This window comes from Aplysia californica, unplaced genomic scaffold (genome assembly GCF_000002075.1).
Source record: "Aplysia californica isolate F4 #8 unplaced genomic scaffold, AplCal3.0 scaffold00883, whole genome shotgun sequence".
NCBI classification, from domain to species: domain Eukaryota; kingdom Metazoa; phylum Mollusca; class Gastropoda; order Aplysiida; family Aplysiidae; genus Aplysia; species Aplysia californica.
The window spans coordinates 195,040-202,283 of NW_004798153.1; positions in this window are offsets into that span (position 1 = coordinate 195,040).

A 7,244-nucleotide genomic window follows, 5' to 3' on the forward strand; every position below is an offset into this window, starting at 1 on the left:
TAGGTGTCCTGCATGGCTTATGGTCCTGTAACTACTGAGAGCCGAGTGATCTTTTCCTGGTATGATGATTGATATCAACGAGCTGTGCAACTATTCTTCAGGGATTTTACAAGTGCCAGTGCTCACGATGAAGTCTTTTGTCATTTTTCCAATCATCTCATCGTCTGCTTCTTTCATGAGGCAATATCTTACACCATCCGGCCCTCCTGCACTGTCTTTGGCATATTTTATTGTTCTGGAAACCTCTTCTTTTGATATTGCATCCTCGTAGTTTGCATACATGTCTGGTGTCAGCACACTGGGAATATCTCTTTCAACTTCCTTTCTTGAGTCAATATTTCCCTGGTGTGTTTGATGGATGAATCTGTCCAAGAAAGCCGTTCCTTTCTCCTCTTCAGTTTGGAGTGTCTTTCCCGACTCGCCCTTCACATCCACGGTAGTTTTTTTAGCGACCCTGTCCACACATCTTCTTTCACAGTTTCCAGAACGTTGAGAGTGCCTTCTCAGCTGCAATGTTTTTTACAAACTCTTTCCACTTTGCCATTTTGGCCAGATCTGCTTCAGCTTTGAACTTATCTCGAGCCTGCCTCATTTTCTCTTTAGCTGCCTCCCTTTCTTCCTCTGTGACATTGGGATTTTTCTTCTTTCTTTTCCAGTCCTTAACAGCATTCCTCTTCTCTTTCCACAGGCAATCGATTTCATTGCTCCACCATGGTGGCTGCGTAACTTTAGGTCTTGAGGGTTTTCTGTTCCTGGCCTTCTTTCTCAGGCCTCCCGAGACCATGGTGTGTGGTTTGTATTCAAACACCATCTTGACCTTTTGTCTCACTGTCTTTCCACCCTTTGATATAAGAACTGAGCATGGCAGGTGGTCGTTACCATGATCTGCCAGTACACTCAATTGTGTAAAAGCTTCGCCACCTGTTTTGATCAAGGCCAAATCAATATTGGAGTCCTGTTCACCAGTTCTCCGAGATAGTCTTGTCATGGGGGAAATGTTGAGGCTGAGGAGATCACTTTCAATCAACTTGCTGTCTAAAGCCTTTCCCTGACCATTTTCGTTGACATTGCCCCAGGCCGAGCTTTTGGCTTTGGTGAAGTCCTCAACGGTCAGGACAACATCTCCAAGATTGCATAGCTCATGGAGAAACTCCCAGTCATCTTCCTTGACAAGTTTTCCCACCTCCAGCGTAGAGGTTAACAATGACCCATGACCTGTTGCGGATCGTTAACTCAACTGCTTGTAGCTCCCTGTCCTCCTTGTCCCAAGCAGAGGCGTCTCTTACCCGGTGCTGGGTACCATTCCTAACAAGTATGGCCAATCCATGATGAATCGGGCTCACTGAGTTAATTTATGATGTGTACCCAGGACATGACAAGGTTTTAGCATTGGTCTCCTGCTGAAGAAAGAGGCCAAAGTCATAGCGAAGCTTTTCCAGCTCTCTCCCTCTTTTCCTACCACTGCGGCAATTCCAATAGCCAATGCAGACATTTTTCATTTTGAGCCTGTCTGTTTTTCCCTGGTTCTTCCTTTTCCCTGCCCTTCTTTTCTGGCACCTCCTCTGGACTCTCCTCCTTCATCTCCTCCCCTCAGTCCTCAGCAACGATTCTGGAAAAAGCGTCGCCAAAAGAGCACATTCTCCGTCGCTCCTGCGCCGTCTCCTTTTCTGATTTTTAAAACTGTTACTAATGTTTGGTTTTTCTAAGTTAGGGAAGAAAACTGTCACCCTGGCAGAGCCCCATACCAGGGAAGGGACAGGGGATGTCTTTACAGAGTCCATCGCCTGGTGCCGTCCCGCTCGCTTACCAGACGCCCACGTTAGCGACTACTGAGTCCTGTAGCCATTCATCCCATTAGCACATCATAGGTACACCGTGAGAGTACGATTTGTGTAAGGCTGATTGGCCCACAGTCTTGCGTCCCTTTGGCAGACGGTGAGCCGCAGGACTGGTATTTTTTTGTCGAGGTATTGTTCCTCTAGATCCGTTGTGTTCTGTTTCTGAACCGCATGGTTTAGATAAGCAGGTGACACCTCGGGAAGGATTGGCTTGTCGCTCACGCACAGCGGTCTTGAGCAGTATAGAGGTTTGCCAGATCAAAGTGAACTAACAGCTAGAGATGCACGCCACTAGCACCAGATAAATCTAGTGGGACCTGGAGGAGAGCGGGGGAGCAGCAGGTGTGCTCACTGCCCACAATCCTTAACGTGTTGTACCCCCTGGGCTGCAGCCCTCGTCCCCTCTGACATAGGGTAGTTTACTGCAACCTGTACCAAATCTCTTGATGGGCATCTATGGTACAGTTACTGGCTTTGGTGAAATGGTATAGATTTAACGGCCCTTTCAACACTATTAGGTTATTTAAGAGGCGGGGCCTCCGAGTTTAACGTCCGTCTCCGAAAGGACCGAGCCAAATGGGAAATTCGTGTAAAGTGCCTTTCCCAAAGACGCAACGTTGGACCGAGCTGAGACTCGCACCCCCGAACCCGCAACCTGACGATTACGAGTCCGGTAGCCTAACCACTAGGGTACTGACGACGGGGCTTCGCTGTCACATGCAGAAGACCTTAGTTCAGTTCTCATGTGGGAATATTTTAAAATTGAATATCTCCCTTTGTTTTGCTGGGAGGCGATGTCCCTTTCAACCTGGGTTAGCCCCAAATGTCGGGGTCACAGCTGGTCTTCTTAATGGTCTAAATTGTGTCAATAAGGGCATTAATACATGCTACATTAAAAATAATACATGTGGTTGTTTTGGTGGGTTTTCCAGTATCTCTTGTCTTTCTGTTGGTACACATATTATGTTGTAATCACACTCTGACTCCGTCTGAGACAGGGTTGAAACAACTAGCCTATTGCTTGATTGATACAGTGCCAACGGGGGTGCAATACGTTTACCCTCTTTAGCCTGTCTTTCTGGAATATTTATCTCCTATACCTACCAGCATCTACTGGGTAGGGGTTAGGACTTTAACGTTCCACACTGGAGACCAGAGTGGGTGGTTGGCGGGTGCTATGGTGTGGTTTGCTTCTTCTTTCCTATCAAACATCTATCGTCTTTATCTCCCTCCTTTTTTTGTGTTTGTTACACTCTTGTAACACCTCTAATCTTCGGCACTTATATGACTTCATTGTGTTGCAAGTGCCGTAAGACTTGCTAAAAACAGAAGACCAGAGTTCAATTCCCGTGTGAGGAGAGTTTTTATTTAGTACCTTGCTCTTTTTACACAACATATCCCATTCAGCCCAGTTTCCTGACTCCTACAGGCAGGATCAAAGCTAGCCTTCAGAAGGATCTAAATTGTGTCGAAACCAACAATTATAAAGGAACAAAAGACTTCCCTGTAACCGGGTGTCCTGACTAAGGATGGGTTCAAGTACTTGACCTACAAAGCTAACTAAAATAATATTATTGTTTTGTTACCATTAAATTTACTCAACGATAAAGCTTGTCGTTCTGTTCTCTATGCTTTGAGGAAAAGACTTTTTCCTTATTTCTTTCTAACCTTTCACTTTCAGAGGAGGTACAGCTTTTTAACAGACGGTTGGAGGGTGCTACTTTTAAGTCCTTTATATTTCCAAGCCTGTTTGATTCAAGCAGATTTTTGAATGAAGTGGAATTAATAAAGTAAATAAAATAGATTAGTTAGTTATACATGTATTAATTCTTGTTGGGACATTTGGGTTATACATCCTTACATACATCGATACCTAGATTACACTAGATACATTTTATAAGAGTTAGCTAATAGGCCTACTCAGTATTTCACCAAGACCAGTAATTTTACAAACCTGCCATTGCTTGTTGCCGCTGTTCAGTGCCCCGTGTTTCCAGCTCTGCTGTACGCTGATAGAACCCCTTTTTCTTATTCACAACAGTTTCGAGATAAAGGGCGTTTCGTCAGTGTAATCATGTAAAAGAAGGATTCTTCCGAAATTAGAATACTAATTTATTCAAACAGTAGTCACAGCTTCACTTTTTTTCCATATAAGTACGGTAACTGACCAGGCTACCAATTTAGCAAATAAAAAATTTGGCCACAAAAATGGAAAAAAAGGCGTTTTGTCAGCTTAGGGCAGAGCTATGGTTACTGTGCACTGTTCAAGTTCAAGGGCACTCCCCCAGTGACCACCCTTCTGAAAGCTGTGTCACCGACTTATGCTTGCCATTATTTGTGAGTTGTCTTTTGGGCCTAGAGCTTTTGTCCGCGGTGGTGTGTGTTGCTACGGAACTGGCCTTACTTGACGCTCTCACGTTCTCATGTGGGTCAATCACCTTACACATGAACAATAATGATATATTGCATTTATATAGCGCTCTATCCCATACTAGTATAAGCTCCGAGCGCGTATGTACTTGGAATGTCAGTAGGCCTAATTATCGACTTTTCGGTTTAGATAGGTTTAGACAAGATGTGTGCTCTACTTAAGATTGAACATAACTTGATCATTTTTAAGAATGATTGATCTTATTTATTTTCTTTACCTCATTTGGCTCTGTCTGTGTTGCTCTATTCCAGCACTTCATAAACCATTACATTTTGCTTCTCTTTACTTGAATTAAACTTGATCACCGTAAGTAGGCCTACTCCTTTATAATGCAAATTCATGGAATGGTGTTTATGCTTCGCACTTTTGTGCCAAAATTGATGGTCTTTAAGAGAAATTCATTGTGTGCGTGCGTGTGTGTGAGTGTGTGTGTGTGTGTGTGTGTGTGTGTGTGTGTGTGTGTGTGTGTGTGTGTGTGTGTGTGTGTGTGTGTGTGTGTACTTTGTGTATGTATGAATGTGTGTGTGTGTGTGAGTGGGTGTGTGTATGAGTGGGTGTGTGTTTGTGTATATATGTATGTATGTGTGTGAGTGTGTGTATAAGTGTCTGAGTGTATGTATGTATGTGTACGTGTGTGTGTGTGTGTGTGTGTGTGTGTGTGTGTGTGTGTGTGTGTGTGTGTGTGTGTATGTGTGTGTGTTTTGTGTCTCACTACTCCTGGTACCCGGTGTGTCGAAATTTAAATTGTGTTAGATCTAGTCTTTGGGGATGAAAAACAACTGTATTTCTCTATTATTTCATGGAAGTGTTGATATCTTCGTTTATCTCTCAGTGGAGTTAAACAGTGTGCCAGTAATGTCATGTTTAGCCTTGCCTTGCTAAGTGGAGATGGTATGTACCTGCATTATGGACAAATTTAGTTGATGTATGATTATTTCTCAATTTTTGTTGAAAGTCTTCGTCACTTTTAGTGATGAATTTGAATTATACACATTAAATCATGATAATATATGAAATATTTTGAGACTTGTTTTGTTATTTTATTTGTCTTGCTTCTTCCCTACACTTTATAGTTGTTTTAGATCACAAATGTATTTACACCGAATTTGAATATTTTAACTTTTTAGCATTTTAAAGTAAATTAGTTAGCCAGTCGTGAAGTGAACTTTCGCAGAGGTGAACAACTTGTGTTTCGCGCGCTCATATGACCTTAGCAGTTGCGAGCGCCGTAAAACCTTATACTATACATACATACATACTTTATGACTGTTATTGTGTCCATGTGTTTCTCTTTACTCAAACTCAAATAATGATTATTATTGATTAATATATATTTGTTGTGGGTTTTTGTGTGGTCGTACTAAGTTCGTTAACAGCCTGGATCTGTTTGTCAAGTTTTGTGAGTGAATTTGGGTTCAAATACCATGATGGTAGCAGGTGGTTGATGGGTGCTTTGATGTGGTTTGTGCCTTCTTATTTTCCAAACATCTATCGTCCTGATCTCTCTTCCTTCTTGTTTGTGTTTGTTACTCTCTTAAAGCACTTGGAATCTTTGGTACCTTTCCTAATTGGGTTGCAAGTGCGTAAAACTGACAAAAACTAAACCCTATCTGTAGCTCTCGTGGCCTAGAGGTTAAGGTGTTCACTTCTCATTCAGTCACGGGCTCGAATCTGGATATCGACGGAAAATTTTCCTCTCTAAAATTGTCTCCTTTCACATCTTTTCCTGCACTCTAATAATGATCTGTCGTCAGCTTTCGTTTCCATTTTGTGCCCCCTTCCCCTCACTTCTTTTGCCCCTCTCCGCCGGGCTCTTGTCTCTTTCTGCAGCATTTCCACTGCTTCTCCTTGGCTCCTAACTGCTGTCTTTAAAACCACGCCCTTGATCTTATGGTAGAGGTAAGATATACAGCTAGCTTTCTCGGACGAGGGCGAAAAATCTCGCAGGTCCCGTGTGCAAGTTGCGCACTTTAAAGATCCCGTGGTGGTCCAAAATGGATAGGAGTAGGCTTCGGCTGTGAAAATGTTTGGTGTGTCCAACCCAGATTATTCTCCCCCCTCTCCTTCCTCCTCTCCCTCAGCCCTCCCTCTCTCCCCTTCCATCCTTCTCTCTCCGCACCCCGCCCCTTTCTCTCTCAATCCACTCTATTTCTCTCTCACTCGTTCCCTTCTTCCCTTTCTCTCCTTCCTTCCCTCCCTCTTCCCCTTCCTCCTATTTATCTCTCCCTCTCCCTCCCTATCAACGTTGTTGGTGTAGTGGTTAGGCACTTACTCCATTACTGAAACATCCTAACATCCCCATGACAACAAAACTCAAAATGATCAACACCATTATCCATCCCAACACTCGCCTATGAATGCCAAACATGGACCACGAACAAAACATTGTAGCAAAGAATTACATCATGTGAAATGCAATGTCTTATCGAGACAAAATTGGTCGCTTTTAAACACAAGGGGGCTATCCCGAAAAATGCTGTTTTGAGAAAATCGAAGGTAAAGTTTTTGCCCCTTGTTCAGTTTCTTTAAAAGACAAGGAGAGTTTTCTCTATAATATTATTAATATACCAAACAAATGTACACATTGACGTCATATTATCATTTTTAACAACGGGAATTCGTTTTGTTAAAGACGACCCAAAATTAGCAAGAAGAGGAGTCCTCCGTTCTGCACATGGTTGCTCAACTGCCCAAAATACACAGATCTTGATCGTCTTGATCGTTTAGGGATTTGAAAGGAGAGAGGCTTGGGAAAACAACGATACTAAACATGATAGGGTCATACGGGGGAACACGGTAGTTGTCACGGTCAAAATATGGGCTTATCTAAAGAACACGCACCAACTTTTGACAAGGGTGCCTTCTGTAAAAAGCCTATAAATGAAAATTCTTGACTTTTTATAATGAAACATCAAGCGTTATCGATCCTTTACATATTCAGGTACCCAAAAATGGAGAAAACATACATCGATACC